The sequence below is a fragment of the Equus quagga genome, chromosome 12 (genome assembly GCF_021613505.1).
Source record: "Equus quagga isolate Etosha38 chromosome 12, UCLA_HA_Equagga_1.0, whole genome shotgun sequence".
NCBI lineage: Eukaryota > Metazoa > Chordata > Mammalia > Perissodactyla > Equidae > Equus > Equus quagga.
The window spans coordinates 76,549,045-76,571,597 of record NC_060278.1 but is presented as its reverse complement, the minus strand read 5'-3'; the positions used below and the strand labels follow the sequence as shown (position 1 = coordinate 76,571,597).

General features: G+C 39.5%; 1 protein-coding gene across 4 annotated transcripts in view; it reads left to right on the top strand.

The window, feature by feature from the left end:
• Positions 1-22,553, top strand: part of PLCB4 (phospholipase C beta 4) — a 380,701-nt gene that overhangs the window by 90,631 nt on the left and 267,517 nt on the right. The window contains exon 1 of one of the 4 annotated variants that reach the window (XM_046679317.1): positions 3,812-3,834. The exons of the other annotated variants lie outside the window; for them this stretch is intronic. The gene's annotated coding sequence lies outside the window, so the exon portion shown is untranslated. Of the gene's footprint in view, positions 1-3,811; positions 3,835-22,553 lie in introns of those variants that run through there. 4 annotated transcript variants of the gene reach the window in all.

Sequence of the window (22,553 nt, the reverse complement as noted above, 5' to 3'; positions counted from 1 at the left end):
TAAGTGTTCCCACTGTGACCAGAGTTGGGAAGAGACACACACAGTGGCCCTGCAGGCTGTGCGTGTTGGCTCAGCACACCACTGATTTTCGCAGCAACAGATCAGAAAGGGAAGAGGCAGGTAGAGGCGGGCAGTGGAGAGACAGCAAAACTAAAAACGGTAGAGAGGAATTAGAAACTTAGAGCAAGTTGGGAGGTGAGGGTTTCTGTTAGAGGAATTTAAGTAAAGGTATCTTTTCTCTTCCCTGAAATTGTAGAGATGAAAACATTTACTGAAAGTGGAGGAAAAAATCTTCACTAAAAGTAGGAAGTGGATAATTCCCAAATGTTAAGACTCTGAAGACCATCTGCCAAATTTGGTGATATTGGGAATAATCCAAGAAGATCCAGTGTGTCTCTCTTGGAGCCCCAGCAGGTGGGTGCTCTGCGAGGCTGGACAGACAGCCCGTGCTTGGACGGAGAGGTTAAGGCACAGGTGTGCCCAGGGAAGCAGCTTGTGCCTAGTGGGATGATTCCTTTGTGTCCTAGATGATGCAGTATCCTCCATGTTTTCTTTTTCCTTCCGTAATTTAGGTTTATGTTGTGTTTTTTACATTTTTGTGGCAATAAATTATTACAAATGTGAATAATATAACAAAATCCTGTTTGTAGATTTAACTTTTGACTATACCTCTTGACTCCTAGATTTAAAAATTTTAAGAAATATCACGTTCAAACTTCCATCTTTCTGCCAATCTCTTGATTATATTACTTATTATTTTTATATTAAGATTTAAAACATTTTCTTTTTTTAGTTACTGTACCTTTATTTTTTCCAGCTTTATTGAGATATGTGACATATAACATTATATAAGCTTAAGGCGGATGTGATTTGATATATTGCAAAATGTTTACCACAATGAGGTTGGTTAACACGTTTATCACCTCACAGAGTTACTATTTGAGTGTGTAGTGAGATTTATAATATTTTCATTACGTTCTGTGTACGGTAATTGTTTGGCTTCCATTTCGTATTTAAATGAATTATGTTGCAAAAACCAGAACAAAAGAAAATATCAAACCAGGAAGCCTACCAAAATGAAATAATAGAATTAAGATAAACTACCTGGTGATTAGAAACCGTGATGTAAATAGGATAAACTCATTCATTAGAAGGAAACTGTGTTTTAAATATGAGTCACCTCATCTAGTGATTACAGGCAAATATAAACTAAAATCCGGCCATGGTTGTAATTAATATGAAAGATGGAGGGAGTTTTACTTTTAATGTTACGCCTTCTGTGGTCTGAACTTTGTAAATAAACTTGGGTTATTTTCACAATTAGTTTTTAAGACATCCCAGCCTGTATCCATTTATTATAATGAGACACACATGCGTGTTCTTCATAATAAACTGCAACTCTGTTTGGCGCCCTGTTTTTTTGTCACAGGCAGGCCCTCAGTAAATAGTGGCTGAAAGAAATCTCCGCAAGGTAGCATCGTATGATGCAACATGTCTTCTGTTTGCCCAGAACTTTGGAGTTTAGATTTTTCTCTTTTGACTCTTATGTAGCCTTATGAATTCATTGTTATTGTGTAAGTGATTTCATTGGTATTTTATAGGCTCAGGACGTTAAGCTGCTGGCGCTCCATCACACCATCCCATGTCTCCTGAGTCATTTTTTAAGTGAAATATTTTTCTCAGCGTGTTACAGTGGTCTCTTTAATAGAGTATTATACTTAGGACTTTATTCAGTCGAAGCTGTATTTATGAACTAAAGGCATAATTTTTAAATTTTATTAAATATCTTAATAGAAGGATTAGAGGAGTCTAACTCATTTTAGAAAGATTTTGATCTTTAAAGGGACACGATTTGGAAAAACAGCTCGTGTGGACTCGTCTCTTCTGGAGCAGTGGGAGCAGATGAATGAGGGTTTGCTGGTGACTTAATTATCTCGGTGGCCCAGCTGGGAACTGCCAGTCTACCCTGGTTCTATCCTGAAAACCCCCTTCTTTATATCAGTGAGCACGATAAACTGTCTGTGGATGTCAGGACTCTAGGACGTAAGACAAGTGGAAGCATTTGAGGTGGGAAGCAGCTTTTAGACATGGTTTGCTGAAGGCACCTGAGTCAGTTTCTTCTTCTTAAATCTACCTGTGTGAAAGTGGTTGAAATGTGCATACATAGATGCAGATGGAATTGTGTTTGGGTGGTATTTGTAATGGTCATTCCTGGTTTGACATCCGTCGCTTGGCTGGGGTGCTCCCATTCTGTAGGACCCATTGGATTTCTGAAGTCTTACATTCAACTTTTGAGGGCAAACAGGTGACCATGATACAGACACGTGCACACGATAGAGACTGCAGAGGTTCAAAACAAAACGTTCAGCTTCTTGAGGGCAGACACCATGCTGTCCCTTATATTTTCTAGCATAATGCGAAGACTGTAGTGGATATCCATTTAATACCTATGTGGTATACTTCCATTTGGAAAACAGGTTTAGCTTTATAATATTGAGAAATGTAGAAACTGATCACACTGTAATTTCAGAGGTATTAGTGCAAGTTGGAACAGATGGGAAACCTAATAATTTACTGACTTCTAAGTGCTTTGAAAACTTGTCACAATGTCAGGTTTGTTGATTAAAAATTGGCAAGTAGAATCTAGTAGAATTCCCAAATCTATCTTACAAAATATATTTCCCTCTGGATGTCCCTCAGACAAAGATCCCATGGTTAAATAAGTTTGGGAAACAATGCATAAAATACTGCTTTTAATAGTTTGATGATGAATATGAGCAGATTAGAAACTCAGAGAAATCCTGCAGTATAGGATTCTGGTGACATTAGTGTAGGTTGACCACCCTAAAACTTCACTCTGGGACCTTGTTTTGTAAAACAATTTTTGTTCTCTGGCACATTTTGGGAAATGCTGAATTTCTTTTATTGTCAGGCTAGCACTGATGAATGGATAAATCAGGGGACTTACATCTAAGTGTGTGTGTGTGTGAGAGCATCTTAAATTGATGGAGAATGAATATCCTCCTGAGATACATTTATAGGACGAAAGTCTCCACATTTTACTGTACACGGGAGGTAAGCTCCAGATCTCACTTTAGATATCAGTTCTTATTTATTTTTCTTTATATCAGCATTACTAGTAACTTAAAAGCTTAAAAAGTTTTATTTCCTTTCTTGAACTCTGGAAGTATTATAAAGGAGGAAAATAGGCAAAAGGTGCCAGCCAGATGGGGAAGTTGAAACTAAGATTCTCAGCAGCTTATAAATTATTCCCTTCCCTGAATTATGGGCAATCAGTTTTGTTTCCTTTAGGTTTATATCTTGAATTTTTTGCAGCCTTCAAGATAGAAAAACCAAAGATCTCTTTTAAGGAAGAGTTCAGGTCTAGGCATCAAATTTTACTCTTCCTGTTGATAAACCGCAACCTCTGATCAAGTGACACTTCTCGTTACGTGTGGGGCCTCTTACTCATTCTCGGGCAGTTACCCGGCAAGATGCCTGTAGAAAGCATTTGCTGTATTTGTTGTTCTGCTTAGAATGGTGAAGAGAGTCTCTCTGGGCCACTCTGTTTTGTCGTGGCTGTGGGCACTGTTTGCCCACCCTCTCACTCTGTGGCGGACGGGTGGGACTCGGCGTGAGAGGATCGGTATTGTCACATTCGCTGGCTGCGTGGGCTTGTTCATCCTGACTGTCTTGCCCCCTTCTCTCCTTCTGGAAGGAGTGAGCTTGTCCACGACCTATGCTTGCCCGTGCTCTTCTCAGGCTGAACCCGGCTGGCTCTCCAGAGCCTGCTTCTGACTAGGTGACGTTTAAATCTTGCTCACTCCTTTTCAGGTAAGAGATCCCACTGAAAACGGCTTTTATGAGTGGGAGTTAAGATTTACAAAGGAGAGTAGTTTGGATAAGTTTGTTTTTTTTAGCTTGTAATAGGGTTATCCCAATTTCATTTTCACGGTCCCTGAAGGTAAGCAGGTGTAGGTTTATGCAGTGGGAGAAAATGCTTCTCTGTCTTTAAATTTCTTAGACCACTCCAATTTCCATGAAGATTCTTCTGTTTATTGGTATGGGTTCTTTTCTTTAGATTTTCTAATAAGAGAGAAACTTAAGACAAAATTTAAGCCAACAAAATGAATTAGACACTATCCTTTTCTGGTAATTCTGGCATTATATGGTACAGATTTATTTTCATGTCTCCTTTTACAAAATTTCCGTAAACCTAACTGTAACTCAAATAGATTTTTAAATAAGGCATTTATTGGTATGATTTGAGTGGTAGGATTTTTGTGTGTCATTTAGCATTTTCTGTATTTTAAAAATTAACCATATATGTGTGGGCTGGGGGTATATGAGAAATCTTTGTACCTTTTACCCAATTTTACTGTGAACCTAAAAGTACTCTGAAAAGTAGTCTATTCAAAATAAACAGTCTCTTAAGTACTTTCTGTAAATACCTAAATTGTTAAACATTTTTTCTATCATGCGTGAATTATTACAAAAACCAATTCATTTTTATTTTTCATAATTAGTAATAAAAGTATGGGACATATTTCACTATTTTATTTTGATTTTAACTTTTTAAGATAGGCAAAATTATCATTTTAAAAAATCTCTTTTCCTAAATAAATGAGAATGAAAATATACTTTGTACTTAATTGTCTTGGAAATGTACTTATTCATTGTCTTGGAAAGTAAATCAGACATTATGTAAAATTCCTTCCTGAAGTACGAGAGTGGAAATCAATAACTTCGAAAGTTGTTTGGTGTATTTGTAGTCATATTTTTAAAAAGTTTTTCATGTAATTACAAATATTTATAGACAAAGAAGTGATGCTGAAGTATGAAATTCGTAGTTGGTACAGAATAGTTGGCTTCAGATGGCTTTAGAAAAATATTTTGTATTTGTCTACTTTATCTTGTCAGGAATATCTTAGAATTTTTAAAGACATACTATGAAAGAAAAGATAAGACCTTTGTTTTTTTGTGAACCATGACTAGCCACAGATATTTGAGTATAAAACAGTCTTTATTATAGCGATTGAAGTAAACAAAACATGACCATTAAAATAAACATATTTTAGACAGATGGAGACTTGAATAAAATGCAACATTCTGTGCCTGTGTTTTAGGGAGTGAAGAATTTTCACGGCCGTCTCTTACAGCAGAAACGGGGACAGTGGCCTGACAACTCCTTAGATAGTTACCTGTTGGAGAAAACATCTTATATGCTTTTAATGTTAAAGAGCAATTACATGCAAAGTGATCCACTCTGCAAAGCTATGTGGAATAATTCTAGACCCGTTGGAGGATATGAAACTTTCCAAAATGCTCAAAACAAGTTCAACCATGTTTTAGTTTTCTGGCTTCTCCAGGGGCTTCAGGCTAGCTGCAGTTCTCTCTCACAGATGGAGGCTGGGACTAAAGCTTTGCAAAGAGGAAACAGTTGTCAGGCGAATGTGCTTACAGGCGACAAGATGTCCAAGGCTTAATATTGCTCACCTCTTTACCTGTACTTGTCCTCTGCGTCTGAAGTTAAAGCTGCTGCTAAGACAAGTTATTGAGGCTCCGCCTACAGGCTTGTTGTAAGATCGCTCCATTGCTTCTCACCCTTGAATGTGTATGTGGATCATCTGTGGTTCGGTTAAGTGGCAGATTCTAACACAGCAGGTGTGGGATGAGGCCTGAGATGCTGCATTTCTGACAAGCTCCCAGAGGCTGCCAATGCTGCTGGTTCAGGGTCCACACTCTGACTAGTGAGGAGCTACACAATATCAAATGCCTGCCCAGACTATTAATTTTAAGTTAATGGACATCGTCTAGTCAATACCAAGCAATCAGTTTGCGCAGCGCATGACCGAGAATGTGACTGAGGTGAGTTGACTAGCTGTAGACACTGCCCTGCGCAGATGATGTAACTGATGCTGTGTGACCTCTTGTTTTCTCTGGAACAAGCGTGTGGTATTGTACTCTCTGATGAGCTTCCAGAGCAGTTTTTTCCTGAGACTCACTATTGTTGGAAGCTCTGGCCCTTGCCTCTCAGTACAAGTTTCTTTGCATTGCCCCAAACCCCTCAGGTCTCACCCGCTTTTCCGTCTGCTGTCACTGTCTTCCCATCAGGAGCCGTTTATGTGTGTTGGGTTTAATTTGTATGGTGCACCTGAGTCTTCTAACAGCATCTTCTGCCCCGCCTCGCTTGCAGGTGCCCCACTTCAGCTCACTGTGAATTTAAATATAGAAAGTTTATCTGTGGGGAGCTGCATTTTTCCCTATCACTTAACACACAATTTTCCCATGTAATCAACCAGTTTCGGGCAGTCAATTTTTTAAAATAACCTTCCATGCCTCAGCTTGTTAGATTTGTGCTTTGAGTTTTCAACTTAAATATTCTGCCCGGTTCTAGATACCATGGGAACTCCGGATGGAAGTGGGGAGTGGGGCGGTGGTGTGCCACTCCAAACTCTTTAGTAATTCTTTCCCATTATATTTTCTTCCCTGACAGGTTTTATGAAAATTTCACATATTTGGTAATTTGAAAGAGTTTCACAGTGAGCAACTGTATTTTCACCACCTAGATTCCACCATTAACATTTTGCTTCATCGCATGTCTGTCTGTCCACCTATCCCTTTGTCCTCCTTTCACCATCTTATTTCTGATGCATTTAAAAATAAACCACAGGCATCAGTTTGCATATTGCATCATGCTTATTATTAACTAGAGTTCAATGTCTGTTGGCAGTTTTTCGTGTGAAGTTTACATACAATGAAATGCACACATCCGTCACTGTACATAAGTTGAGTTTGACAAAGGGATGCATCTGTGTAAATCAGTTCCTGGCGAGATACAGAACATCACCATCATTTGAGAAAGTTCCCTCCTGCCTCTTCCCAGCCCTTATGTTCTTTTGTGAGTCTCTCCAAAAAAGGACTTGATCACACATAAGTGATTTGTGATCAGTTTATTTTTTCAAACTGCACTTTAATCAATTTTATTTCATGCAAGTTACTTTCATACTTAGAAATACGTATTGTAAAACACCTCCTAACAAGTTAATATTTAGTTTGTTTGGACTCACTCATGGTGTTCTTATTTCTGACAAAATTCAAGTTTTAACAACAGTAATGTAGAATGTCTTGTTTTTACTTGGCACAGATTACTTGCCAATGATGTGATTGATTCTTATAACCTTTTACAAGATGGTTAGTGAGATCATATAAGTAGAGATACAGAGACAAGGAGGTGACCAAGTCCTAAGACGTTCTCTGGACTGACACGCCTGGTTTCTCTGGCTACAGAGAAAAAAAACAAATCCCTCTTTGAGGCCAGCTGTTTCCTGTGAAGATTTTATTTGAGGATGTATTCAGCTCATAATTCAGCCTGAAATATATATTGGTTCACACGGCTTCTTCAGGAACAGAAAGCTCAGTTCCTGGGATCATCTTAATTCCTGACATTCCACTTTGTGTGCAGCAGTGGGTGTCAATTTTACCCTCAAGCACTTCACCGAGGAGGGGATTAATTTGATCCACCCTGATATGGATACACAGAGCTGTGTCAAACCTCCACTATCCAGACAGCACTTGTTTGAAAGGCCAGGCTCCCAGAATGACCTGTAGCCAGGAGGTAAAAATGGCCCATGATATCTTTGGTCACAAGGAAGCAGTTTTTTAATATCTGACAAGGAAGTAGCATAGCAGAAAGGGTAGTCAGAACGAACGGGTTCATAAAGTTCAGGGCTAGAAAGTACTCAGATTGAGTTCTTCGAAAGTGCCTTAAACTCCCATTTTTGATTTGTTCCTTTGTTCCTTTTCACTAGTCACTTTACATACCTTCATGGAACATGAGACTCATCTTCTGAAAGCCCATACAGCTCCTTCAACTGTTGCTCACATTTAGATGTATTTTGGTTTTCCAGTGAATACTGAATTCTAAGCAATGGATTTATTCAGCTATTTTCAGTGAGAAAAATCCATAGAGTATGACCCAGAGGTGCACAGAGGTATTATGTAGTGGCTTCTTTTACACTCTTTCTCCAGAATACTACATAGAAATTTATGGTGATTTTTAAACATCATTTAATGAATTTATGTTTTCTTGCTCATAAAGGAATGCAAGAACATATCCCAACAGTTTTTAAATGCACAGTGTGTGATCCTTAGACCCAAACTGAACAAATAGTCAACAGTTATCTATTCAAAATTTCAAACCATGGACTGGCCATGTCTCATTAGAGAGAATATATAAAGGTAACAACTACCTATGGGCCAGAAAAAGAAATCCCCACATGCATATTTATTCTTGTTTTTTAAGCTATTGAATTTATAGTTGCCTTTCTCTGAGATGAAAGGACAGAATAAATTTTGCCAACACTTGCTGAAGTCAGTTCTGATAAAATAACTCAGAGAACTATGTTTTAAGAAAAATAAATTCAGGTTATAAATCTAAGCATCTTTCCACTGGAGTACAACAGTATGAAACTTCTACTTATTTAAATATTTCATTTTAGTATATAATTGGAGGCACTAGAAGCATATATTTGCATTTATTTGTGCAATCTTTGAACAGAAAGAGGATGGTGGGAAATAGTGACTATTTCTTCCTCTTATAACTTCAAGCCCCAATGGAATAGAAAGAAATATCAGGTATCTTCTCCCATATCTTCCAGAGCACTAGTATTTGTTATAAGTTCAACTTATAAAAAACGGCCATCATTTATGTGGATTTTATTATATTTTCAGCTTCAATTAATCTAGAAGATTCTAGAACAGGAGAAAACTCAGCAAACCAATTTCTGTGGAGTGCAATATCTTACCCTTATTCTACATACATCCTACTTGTTCCTGAAGGTTCAGCATAAAATTTAACCATCCTAAAGTTTTCTTAAGTGCTGTAAGGCAGATCTCTGCCCATCTCTCCCTTTTGTGAGTACATATTGCGTTGACTTATAAACCTTGTGGCATCATTCTTCAGTGCAGATAAAGACTGTTAATTACTCTCTAATTACTTTACGTATTAACCTTGTCCTCCCAGTGACATTATAAATTCCTCTGTGCAAGAACCTTCTCTTACACTTCTTTTGTATTTCCTACCTTGTTTAATGTTGTGGAGAGCCATCACTCAACAAATATTGTTGGCTGATTGCCTGAATATTAAGAGAGGTGACTTGTCTCTGCAAACATGATTAACTTCATTTCCCGCCCCCCCCTTCTTTAAGCTTGCTCTAAGAATAGGATTAACCAGAAGGATTACTTTAAGGCAAAAGAATTTAGAGTTTTATGTTTCTTTTTCTCTTCCTTTTTAAAAGTTATTACCATCTATCTGGCCCTGTTTCAGTAATAGTCTTAACATTTAACACTGTAATGATTCCTTTCGTCTGCAAAGAACAAACTGTTCTCGTGAAATAATTTCATTTTCCAGATTGACTCTATAGAGCAGGTTGGCCCCATTGATTATTTAGAAAGTAAGAAAAGTCTAACACTCTGAAGTTCAGTTTATGAATGACTTGGGAGCATAAAATAGACCACATTTTGCTTTCGGTACATCCTGGTGAGAAATATAGAAGTTTTGTCAACGACTGAGCTCTTCACCTCTGCAGGCTTTAGTGTGGTCTGTGGTCTGGAGTGGAGCACTGAGTCAGAGAAGTCTGTTCCATTGGTTTATCCATCCTTTGGCCTTAACTTAGTTGCATCACATGGTTCGTGATTGGACCTATCCAATAAAGAAAGAAGGAGCAACAGTCAATGGTCATACTTTGTCCTGCCTCATGCAAATAGATTTTCCTCCTCTCCTAACAAATTAGGAGATCTGGCAAAATCTGGACCTGTATGCCCCCTGTTAGAGGAGGCACGTGCTCTCCAGTTCAACCCAGCATCCCCAAGATCCCTGGATTAGTTTTCTGTTGCTGCTGTAACAAATTGCCATAAACTTAGTGGCTTAAAACAATACAAATTTGTCGTCTTACAGTTCTGGAGGTCAGAAGTCTAAAACAGGTCTGCAGGGCTGCGTTTTTTCTGGAAACTCCTGGGGGAGAATCCTTGCCTTGCCTTCTCCAGCTTCTGAAGGCTGCCTGCTTTCTGCAGCTCATGGCTGCATCGCTCTGACCTCTCTTTCCATTGTCATATGTCCTTTTTTGATCCTTCTGCCTCCCTCTTCCATTTTTTAAGAACCCTTTTGATTACGTTGGGCCCACCCAGATAATCCAGACTCATCTCCCTATTTTAAGATATTTAATTTAATCACATGTGCAAAGTCCCTTTTGCCAGGTAAAGTGACATATTCACAGTTCCAGGGGTTGAGATGTGGAGATCTTTGCGGGGTGTGCATTATTCTTGCCTACCATGCGGCAGATCCATCCCGCGCCCCACCCCCCCCAACCCCAAGTGACACATCTGACCCCTTCAGACTGTGGTGAACAACTGAAATTGATTTCTACTAACCTGAAGTTGGATATTTATCCAACAAATAAGATGGGAATATTTTAAAATTGTGCCTTTTCCCACCTCTTCACAAATCACTGTATGTTGGTATATATTGTTTTCTAAATGCTATATTAAATAATTTAAAAAAATAAACAGCTCTTCCTTGTCTCTTGACTTGGCTTTTCTTTCTTGTTTTTGTTTCTTCATTTTGCCTGACGTTATTTTATATTTCAACTCCTTTTTACATTGTGGCTTTTTATTTTCATCTATAGAGTAAACTTCCAACTCCTGAAGCCATTTCTTCCCTCCTTGGTCCCTTCACTATTATTCTCTCAAATCCTCATTCTTTTCCCCTGGGGAATTTCTGATTCTGTGGTGATTTGTGTTTTTTTCATTTCTCCACCTTTTCTTGTAATTTCTTCTCTTCACCCTTTGGTCCTTCCCTCACAATTCTTTTATCTTTGTCTTTTCATCTGACAATAGAAAATGATGTATATTTTGAACTTGTGGCATGTCATTTATCAGCAGAACATAGTTTAATATACATTTCTACTGATAAGAGAGGCAAAATTAATGTTAGAAATACAGAAGCTACTTAGTAACCTAAGAATTGAAAAAAAGTCATCCTTAGATGAAGGTGTCTGAAGCAGGAACAATTTGTCCATCTTTTCCAAGAATCATGAAATTTTTCTTTTGACCTTTCTTGTTGTTGGTGCTGACAGTGTAGCTAGTGAAATAAATTAGCCTTCTTTCTACTTAATTTGTGGGTGAGGCTGTTCCAGAACTATACAAGGGCGTTTGTCCAGAAGACCAGGGTATACAGCAGTGGTTCTCCAAGTGTAGTGCCCAGACCGGCAGCATCAGTATCACCTGGGAACTTGCTAGAAATGCAGATTACCAGGCACCACTCCAGACTTACTGGATCAGAAGCTCTTTGGGTGGGGCCCAGAAATCTATGTTCTAACAAGCTCTCCAGGAGATTCTGATGCACAATCAAGTTTAAGAACTACTGGTATATTGTATTGTCACATTAGGGGTCTGGGGAGAAGGGTTGTCTCTTCTTGGTCTCATTCTCTAGATCAATTCATGCATTTACTAGCTCCAGGCTCCAGGGATGTCACTTCCAATAAACTCTGTTCTCTGAATATTTTCGATTCCAATAGACTGTCCCAAGTCACCTTATTTCACCTCAGAAAGCGTAATCTGTGAATTGGCATCAGGAAGAAATTGTTCTTAGTTGAAGAGTCTACCCACAGGGCTTAAAGTTCAGGTTGTACCAAACTAAACAAATCTCGTTCCTGGAACTCAACAACTTGTTCCCGTCTCAGATGGGCCACTTCCCATCTATAAAATTATTCCAGTTTCAAGAAGTGTTAATGTTTCAACTCATTGAAATCTTTAAAATGAATCACCAACTTACTCCATATGAAAGAAAAAGTTCTGCTCCCTCCCTCTATCTGACCCCTGCAAAGTCATTCAAAATAAATTTCTCATCTACCACATAAGCCTGTATTCATGGCAAATCAGGTCATCCCTAACGTTGTCTCCAAATTTGGTGAAAAATTCTTTGGGCCACTTAAAAAATATTAACTGTATTGAATTATAATTTACATGCAATAATATGCATCCATTGTTAGTGTCCATTTTGCATTTCAATCAGGGTCTACGTACGTGTCCACTAGTGTCAGCATTGCCACAGTCGTCATATAGAACCTTTCTGTTACCCCAAAAAGCTTGTTTGAACCCCTTTGCAATCCATCCCTCCTAACCCCTTGGTCCCAGTTAATCACTAGGCTGCTTTCTGTCTCCAGATTCTTTTTGCTTTTTCTATGATTTCTTACAAAAGGAATCATGTATTCTTTTTGTCTAGCTTTTTTCTTTCAGCAAAGTGTTTTTGTGATTCCTCCATGTTTTTATGTGTATAAGTAGTTTTTTTTAAATTTCTGGGTATTAATCAGTTATATGGGTACATCATCATTTATTTACCTCCTGATGGACATAATATACTTTTTTCCAGTTTTGGGCTATTAAAGTTGTTCTGAACATTTGAATACAAGTCTTTGTGTGGACACATTCTTATTTCTCTTCAGTAAATATCTAAGGGTGGAATGGCTGGGTCATATGCATGTTCAACTGCATAAATTGGTTTCCAAAACGTTTGAACTATTTTTCAGTCACACCAGCAATGCCTGAGAGTTTCCATGGGTTCATTTTCACATGTTGTGATGTCAGCAAAATAGAAAGAAACTTAATTTTATGTTGATATCTAATGCGTATACATTTACGTTAAACATATATGTGTGTATATATATATATACACACACAGAAATGTGGATATGTTTCATTATGTCATATTAAGAAGCTCAGCACCAATTTTGCTAGTAAAATACAAGCTCTTATACGTAACGTAAAATTCTAACCCATGAGCATATACAAAAAACCCTTAATTATATATAAATGACTGATTTCTATGTTTTTTCTTAGTATTTGTTTACTTTTGTCATTTGCTGGCCATTACTAACAATTAAGTGGCAAGTTTTTAAGAAAAATGATAGAAACCCTAACATGAGGAAATTGTTAATTTTTTTCCTTCCGATTTGGGAAAAGGTAGCTGTCGTGATTTGGTGTTAGCTCACTCTGGGATAGCCTGAGAGCTCTGGTGCTGGGCTGTGGAAAGCCCAGGCATCTTGGAGATGAGCAGTGGGCAGAGCCGGTAGTGAAGGAAACCGAGGAAGAGTGATCATGTAGGGACTAAGAGGAATGGACTGGCAGTGAGGGAAGAGATTCTCAAGAGAGCTGGTCAGGCCCCAGCAATCAAATGAGGATGGAACTAAGGGATGTGGCTGCCATGGAGACAAGGAGACTTACGCGCATGTAGTCATGAATATGAAGCAGAATGTGAAAAATATCGAGTAGAAGTAAAAGCAACATGCTGTACAGGAAGACAGTGCCTAATTCTGTACCTGGGATGGGGAGGGGAAATTGGGGAAAGCTTCCGAAAGAGCAGTTAGTGGACAGGAGAGCAGAGTAATGAAAAGAACCTCATCTACATATGTGAATGCTGGAATTGTTGAATAGTGTTCCTAGAGTGTGGGAATAAAGTATATGGTTGGGTGGCTTGTTATACAGAATTTTACCCTAAAGGTAAGATGACTAGTTAAAATGGTGCTGTTCATTTATGTCATACAGCAAGCAGAGTCCCTGGGACTGGACTGAGCCAGGGGCAAGGTGCCGGTATAAATTTCAGTGACTCATCTCTAGCGTCTAAAATAGCAGCAGGCTATGGGTCAAAGTGTAGTAAAGGAGGGAAGTCTTTTGACACATGTTCCTCTTGAGAGCAAACTTAGAGCCAGGATATGTAATGCAGTTTCTCCAGCTGGTGTAGAGAGCCAGGTGTAGAGAGATAAGGGTGGGAAGTGGGACGAGAGCCTGCATCAGATCATGAAAGGCATTGTGTTACATGCGAACAAATTTTGATGTTATCCTACAGGCCAGCCGTTTTCAAAATGGCTTTAGGCACACCTTAGGGCACAAAGGATGATATTCTGATGGGGCACATGCGAGGGCTCAGAGACTCTCAAGGGAATAACTGTCCAGATTTTCTACTTTTATTTACATTCTTTCCTAAAATTGACCCGCCTGAGAATGCATCTGCTCCCCCTTCTCCCTTTTTACAGAAGGAAGGCATTCCTCTCATCTTTCCAGAATCTTAATATGGTGCATTGTCGTGTGATGTGAAGAGAGTCCCAAGTGCTAAACAAAAGAACACTTTGCTTGTAGCAAAATTGAAGACATATTTGGATCATCAGTTGATAGGTAATTAAAAGCAATTTTGATGATGGATCACTGTCTTTGATGGTTTCGAACTCAAAAGGACTTCAGAGATTTGAGTGATGTGGCTATAGCTAAACCCCAATACACTTGCCTACTTATTTAGGCCAAAAGGGTTTGTCAGCCCTTATGCATAGAAATATGAAAAGTTGGAATAAAATTGATGCTAAACCTTTATATTTTAGCATTAAGGAATATTCATCCATAGATGCATGGGTTAATTTTTAAAAAGCTCTATCCATCTGATATATAGAGAGATTTCAAATAAAGTTTGTTGTGTTTTTTTTTGAGGAAGATCAGCCCTGAGCTAACATCTGCCTCCAATCCTCCTCTTTTTGCTGAGGAAGACTGGCCCTGAGGTAACATCTGTGCCCATCTTCCTCTGCTGTATATGTGGAACGCCTGACACAGCATGGCTTGATGATCGGTGCGTAGGTCCGTGCCTGGGATCCGAGCTGGCAAACCCTGGGCTGCCGAAGTAGAGTGCATGAACTTAACTGCGATGTCACTGGGCTGGCCCCAATTTTAATTTTTTATGTTTAATAATTAATGACTAAAATTTTATTATATTTATGTGGTTTTTCTCAGTTGTTTACAAGTAAATGTTGTATAACTCAGAAGAAATTATTTCACCCTTAGCATCTAAATTCAAAGTAAATTATAACAAAATTCTAAGTTATATACATAGTTTTGGTATGTAGAGGGATGTTTGATAGGTCAATCAATAAAATACTTTGAATCATAAAGATATGTTCGTTAAAGTAAAATTTTGCAGTGGAATAGAATGGAAATATGAGGAAGGTATGATAAATGTTAAAGAAGAGCTTATTTATTTTTAAATGGATAGTTATGGGCATCAAATCTCTGTGGTGTTTAGATTCTTGTGGGTTTTTTTTTTTTTTTTTAAAGATTTTATTTTTTCGTTTTTCTCCCCAAAGCCCCCCCGGTACATAGTTGTATATTCTTCGTTGTGGGTCCTTCTAGTTGTGGTATGTGGGACGCTGCCTCAGCGTGGTTTGATGAGCAGTGTCATGTCCGCGCCCAGGATTCGAACCAACGAAACACTGGGCCACCTGCAGTGGAGCGCGCGAACTTAACCACTCGGCCACGGGGCCAGCCCCTCTTGTGGGTTTTTAAAGAATAATATAACAGTTGTTTTACTTAAAATGTCAGCATTTACAACATGCCAGAAATTATATCTTTAACAACTCTTTCAAATGTATGATGAAGAAAATTGATATCAACTTAAAATTGACTTTTGGTTGCGTAGTTTTCTAGATTCTTTAAAGGTATATAAACACAGTTTTTTGAGAACCACAGTTATGGGTAACGGGACATCACTGAAGCGTTTTGAGTAGAGGAATACCTGAAAGATAGGTGGCTTCGAAAAGGTATTTTGCTTGCAAGTGAAAGATGGATAGTTGGAGGTGATGGGAGACTAGGGAGCAAGTAGGACAGTGAGTAGAGTTGTGTAGTCATTTTAATGAGCCATGTACCATTTAGGATATTTTTAGCAGCAAAGTAACAGAAATCCTCAACTCAATTTTGCTTAAATAACAAGATAATTTGTGTCACCTAACAGGAAATCTCAAGGTAAAGTGATTCCAGAGTTGGTTAATTCAGTGGCTCACTGACTTCATTAGGGACCCATGTTCCACTCATGTTGAAGTGACTGGCAAAGGGCATAGGAGCCACCGTGACTAGCTTAGACCAATCAAGACTCCTCCCCTTGAACTGGGGCTGGAGCACACCTTACCTGAAACACGTGGCTTCAGAAGGACAGTGTAGGTAACTAAAAAAAAATTGAGGCAGGTGCCAGGGCAAGGAAAAGAGATGAGGAATTCGGGGGAGGCGCTGACCTTGGACATAGCAGACTGTAGATAAGTGGAGACTGGTACCTGACAGAGTTAGAGTTTGGAGTCAGTGGGATTTAGCCACTAAGTGGATGTAGAGTGTAAATAGATGGTATTAATCCAGGCGTGTGTCCCAGGTTTCTGACCTGGTCACCAGATGGATTGTGGGGCCATTTAATAAGGTGAGGGATCGGAAGGGTGGGCAGATATGGTAGGCAGAATAATGGCCTCCTAAAGATGTCCAATCCTAATTTCTAGAATTTGTAAATGTTACCTTACATGGCAAAAGGGATGTTGCAGGTGGGATTAAGGTTAAGGACCTTGAGACAGCTAGATTATCCTGGATAATCTGGGTGAGCCCAGTCTAATTATGTGAGTACTTGAAAGTAGAGAACTTTAACTGACTGTTGTCAAAGAGAGAGAAGGAGAGCAAGCGAGCCAGGAGATTGGAAGACATGGCAGGAGAAATCTAAAGCATGAAAGGAATTTGGGACTTGACTTAACCATTGCTGGCTTTGAAGATGGAGGAAGGGAGCCATGAGCCAAGGAGTGTGAGTGGCCTCTAGAAGGAATGGCCAGGAAACAGATTTTCCCCAGAGCTTCTGGAAAGGAATACTGCCCTCTGGACACCTTGATTTTAGGTTGGTGAGACCGTGTTGTACTTCTGACCTACACAACTTTAAGATAATGAATTTGTATTATTTTAAGTCACTAAGTTTGTGGATTTTGTTATGGGAGTAGAAAACTAATACAGTGGGTTTGCTTAGATTTTTCACTGAGAAAGATGAAAATTTCTTCGCTCGATGTTGAATTAGATATGCCAAAGGTTAGCAGTCTAGTGTTTTGGGTATTTTAATCTCTTTGAGTACGTGTTTGCTTTAGTGAACTAGAGAAAGTAATTATGAAGGAGCATTTTATTTAAAGCTTACATGTTTTCCATTCTCTACACTTCATTATCCTCTTCCTCGAAATCATGGGTTGGAATAGATGATCTCAGGTTCCCTTACACTTGAAAATTCTGAAATTATTTGTCTTGAATAGAACAAAATGAAACAAAATACATCAGTACCCAATACAGTCTCTTCTCTGGTGAGAATGAGGAAAATGTGGAGAAGCACATGCAAGAATTATTGGGGAACATAGAAACAGAGCATTCACCATAAAACGTGAGAGCAGGCTGTGCTACCACTGCCCTATTTGGGAATGTAATGTTCCTGAATGTTAGACATAAATCAACATGTGCCCTAGAATTTCTGTGCTGAAGTCCCTCATTTTGCATCAGTAAGTAAAATAGAAGGTTCTGAACAGAAGCATGAGTTGTCCTCAGTATCTTATGGGCCAAATATTCATCATCATAAAAATCTCTCTGTGTCTTGGCATCACTGCTAAGACATCAAATTATTACATAAAATAATTATTACATAAAATAATTTGTGGTATTGTTGAAAGCATTCTTCTCGTGAGCACTAGTACTAATTGTTCAGAGATTTAAATCTCACAAGTAGAATGAGCTGCTTGATGGAGAATTTTTCCCTAATAAAACTGGTGCTACTGTCTCAATTCTGCAAGCTGGGGCTTTGCGAGGTAGTGATGATGTAGGGTTGTTGTAGGGGAGAATGCACGCTGAAGTCAGTCCTTCAGGGCTGCCTCTTGCCCAAACTCAATTTAGCATGAGTAGTGCTCTTCCCCTTGAAATCACCTTCTGCACAGGGGAAAAGTATCATTTCTAATATAACTGCTGCCTTTAACACAAAGATGGGCACTCCTGCTAACCTGAAGGGTAGACTGCAGTCATTGGTGACTTGCAGGTCTACAGATCATTTCAGTGTCGTCAACTCATCCCTTAGCTGAAGATCACATTCATTCTCACCCACTCAAGGACTCCAAGTGCAAATTCTGTGGGGGAAAAAAAGGATATAGTTTTCCTAAGAATGGTCTCATTGAGAGGGAGTTTGTAATGTGATTCCATGTGGATCAGCCGTTGCTCTCATACCCTGGAAAACTGGGTTCTAACAAAATTATTTAGGCACTTGAGCAGTAATTGAACAAACGTCCTTGAACTTGTTATCCAGACGTGGGCTTGCCAAATGCTGTGGTGAGACTTGTGGAGATGATAAGTCTACTGTGAATGAGGCACTTAAGCTGCAGGGCCCATATGTTGTGCCTGGTTTTGCTGCTGGGGAAATTCTTTGGAATTTAGGACGTTGACCAAACTTTGAATAGCTGATCAAGATGTGGCCACCAGAGATGCCCAAATGGTTGCCAACTGTCGAGGGCCTTCAAATGCCTTTGGCCTCATACACTGTGTGCAGTTCTCATGTACTGACATTGTGTTCATGATATTAGTCTTTTCGAGGAAGACTGGCACTCATCCACTTAATTTCTGCAAACAGACTGCCAGTGTCATGGGGCATCTGTCATAGGAGACTCCAGGTGACGAGCATTGTTTTCTCTTGGCATATCGATGACCATTCAAGGTTTATCTCAGAGTAAGTCTTGATAATGTCCAACAATAAAAAATGTTTCCTTGAGGGCTGTTTGAGTATATATATTTTCCCTAAACCTTCTGGGTCTCTACTTTAGTCATTTTGGGTTGCTCTAACAAAATACCATAGACGGGGTGGCTTAGACAACAAACATTTATTTCTCACAATTCTGGAGGCTGAGAAGCCCAAGACCAAGGTACCAGCAGATTTGGTGTCTGGTGAGGGCCTTCTTCCTCTTTTGTAGACGGTTCTCCTCTGGCTGTGTCCTCACATGATCTTTCCTTGGTGGGAACAGGTTGAGAAGGACAGAGATCTGTGTCTCTTACTCTTTAGTCATTTTTTTTAAAGATGTTATTTATTTATTATTTATTTATTTTTTAACTTTTCCTTCTTCTCCCCAAAGCTCCCCAGTATATAGTTGTATATTTTAGTTGTGGGCCCTTCTAGTCGTGGCATGTGGGACACCGCCTCAGCATGGCTTGATGAGTGGTGCTAGGTCCTCGCCCAGGATCCGAACTGGCGAAACCCTGGGCCGTACAAGTGGAGTACATGAACTCAACCACTCAGCCATGGGGCTGGCCCCATCTCTTACTCTTTATAGGGGCATTAATCCCATCATGAGGCCCTCTCCCTCATGACCTAATCTAACCCTAGTTAACTCCCAAAGGCCTTACCTCCAAATACCATTACCTTGGGGATTAGGGCTTCAAGATATGAATTTGGGGGAACACAAACATTCAGTCCATAACAGTCTTGCTAGGACAACAATATGAGACAAATAATAGTTGCTCTGTAGAGTTTCTTAGAATAACACTGATGCAGTATCCCAAAAGGGTGCCTATCTATTGAAATACATATATATATATTTTGGCTAAAGAAAAGAGAACAAGATCAATATTAGTGGGACTTTGGAATTACTTTCAAATCTTGGGCTCACTTCGTGAAATGATTTTGAGGAAAGGAAGGGCAGAGTGAGTAATCGATTTTAAGAACAGTCATGAGAACAGCGATGGGGGGAGTCTTTATTTTGTTGATCTTTTTCCACAGCATCTCACCCATAGCCTGGCCCAGGGTACATGTTCAAAAAATACATTTTGCATAGATGAATTGATCATGCGCCGGAGTAGTTTTATGGCAATAAAAGCTACCTTGTTGAAGAGTTGGTTCTTTGTCTTTAAAAGTCATTCAGCTTTGTGCTCAGAGTTGGGTGCTGGCTCTTGCTTCATCACACTCATGTGAGTAAAGGGCTAATGGTTCTTTCTCATGCCGATGCTATCAGTCACCTGGGACTCTCATGGTTAAAGGGACTCTTTCACGTTGGCCTGGCCATTAGGCCAGGACAAGGTACTTAAGGAAGCCTTCTTTTTCCTTTTTTGTCTATAAGTGAAGGCTGGTGGGAATTTGCCCAGTCGTCCATAGGTCTAACCTGGGACTGTGCCTCTGTACCCTGTGGGCTATTACAGAAGATGCATTTGTGGTATTTACTGAGTGCATACTTGGGCGATTTACCTGCTTGGCCATCATTACAAGTGACAGAAAGCTACTGGCAGAGGTAGAGATTGAGAGGCATGGAGCTGGCTTTTCATAGCCTGGGAAATGAGCTCTTATTATAGGGTGACTAACCATCCCAATTTGCCTGGGACAGGGAAGCTCCTGGGACATGGGATTTTCAGTTTCCAAACCAGGACTTGTTGGTTACCTAGTGCTGAAACCCCTGTACCTCAGCTGGTGGGAGGTGAGGAGGTGCTGGGTGTTGCTCTCTTTGCTCAGAGGTCTCACCTGAATCCTGTCTGTGCTCTGGGCGTCATCGGGGGAACAGTTTGGGGACACATGTGAAGGAAAAGTAAAAAATAACCACTCAGTTTTAGTCACATTTAATTGATCATTTCAAATCGTATTTACAAGGAAGAATATGTTTAATGGGACCTGAAGTGTTCACTCAGTAAGGACTTAGGACCCAAAACGCCTTTCTTCAGGAGCCAGGGAGTCAAACTGCTCTGCCTCCCAAACCAGGAAGAATCCGTGTGTGCCGATTAAATTGTAGTGAGAACACAGTCCACAACCTCTCCTGCCTCTGGAGGATGCCGTCTGAACACAAGTGGTCTCTAGAGTTTTCTGTACTCTTCAGCGCAAATGCCTCTTATAGCCCAGAGGAGCGGGGGACTCACCCATCCCATGAAAGTAACCTGTGCTGTTGTTTGTATCCTGGCCAAGACGCCCCTGCAGGTAACTGGGTCACTCCAGATTGGATCACTCAGCCCACCTCCAATGACACGGTGGCAGGAAGCATTTTCCTTGACCACGTTTGCCTCCGTCTTTCAGTTAGTGCTGTGGAGGATAAAATAATGAATAGGCTGGTGGGGCTCCTCCAGAACAAGATGGAAGAGAGGACCCTGAAACAAGATAGAGCAGGGAGCATGGGGAAAGGGTTGTGGTCCTTCAGAGGAGGTAGAAATTCTTTCCTGTGACCACGGGTGAGAGAGAAGAAAGTTCTGCTAGGTCTTTAAAATGAAGTTTTAGAGCAGCATCAAAGGGACCATCAAGCTAGAGAGACTTATTTGGATAAAAAGGCTGGTCTTATCTAATTTATCATTGTTTTTAAGTTCTCTTGTTCGTAATTGCAATTAGCGAGTGATGAGTAATGTTTTAAGTGCTTTTTATGGTTTTTGGAAATATTGTATACAGATGTTGAAAGTTGTATGCAAATTGGATTAGGGAAAATACAATCGGATTTTCTTGTTCGTGTGTATTGAGAAATTATTGTAATTGCAAATTGGACATTCTGATGTATTACTGGTAAGTCTTAGGTTGAACCACATGAAATTGGTGTTTTTGTTGGTCAAAATGATTGAATATTAATAATTTCTTACGGTTCTAGTATATTTATACCCTTGGTCTTTCTATATAGATATAAGTAGATTACTTTGTAGTAAATATATTAATAAACTGAGGAATCTGCTTCAACAGGAGCTACCCTCCTGCTCTATCATTTTTGCAAGTTCAGATTTTGTTTTCCTGTGTTTCCTTTAAAAGAGGCAAAATTCATTTAAAAAATCTAAAGCATGGAATGTACTAGAATATGGGAACTTTCAAAGAAGGAGTGAAATTGAAGGTAGAAGACATCCTATTCTGTGCAGTGACTTTTAAACTCTGAGCACTTTCTGCAATGATTTTGAAGACAATCCTTGGGCAGAGATGATCACACTGGTTTTGTGGCAATGGAAGAAAATGGAGAAGGGATCAAACCATTTATCTTCTTTCTTGGCTTTCTTTCAGTTTGGTTTTTCTTATTTTGTTGGAGCAGGTTGCCTTATTTGGCTCAGAATGAGCTCAAGGTGGTTTTCTTCACCTTAGAAAGCACTTCCTTTAAAGATCTAGATGAAACACTCCCAGCACGATGGATACTATGTGGTGATGTCATTGACAGTGCTGTATTTGGGAAGCCACGCAGTTTCTTTAGTTCTAAAAATGATTCCGATTGGTAACAGTCCTATGACCATGGGTTTTATGTTGTGTTTTGAAATTTAAATTACTGTCAAAAGAAAGCACTCGGGGATCGTAGTCTAACATCCTGCCTCAAAACTCCCCTGTGATTTTTATGAGTAGGAAACAACATTTTTATACAACTAGTTGACTTTTAGAGAAATAAAACATTGCCACTATGGACTGATTTCTGGGTTGTAAGGTGCTGGGTGCTAAGGGTTTTATGTACTGTTGCATACATGTAACACGTATCTCTAGGCCCTGCTTTTGTTAGAAAAAATAGTAACTTGACAGTCACACATGTTAATTATGTAATGGTTGCCCTGCTGTACACCACTCTAGTTTTTCTGTTGGAACAGAGCTACACACAGGGGAGACTGGCTGACCATGAATCCTTTGCTTCTTTGTGGGCAAACTTCCTGGAATGGAATCCCCTAAGTAGCAGGTGCTAAATTGAAACCTAGTGTTTGCCTGAATGATAACCTTT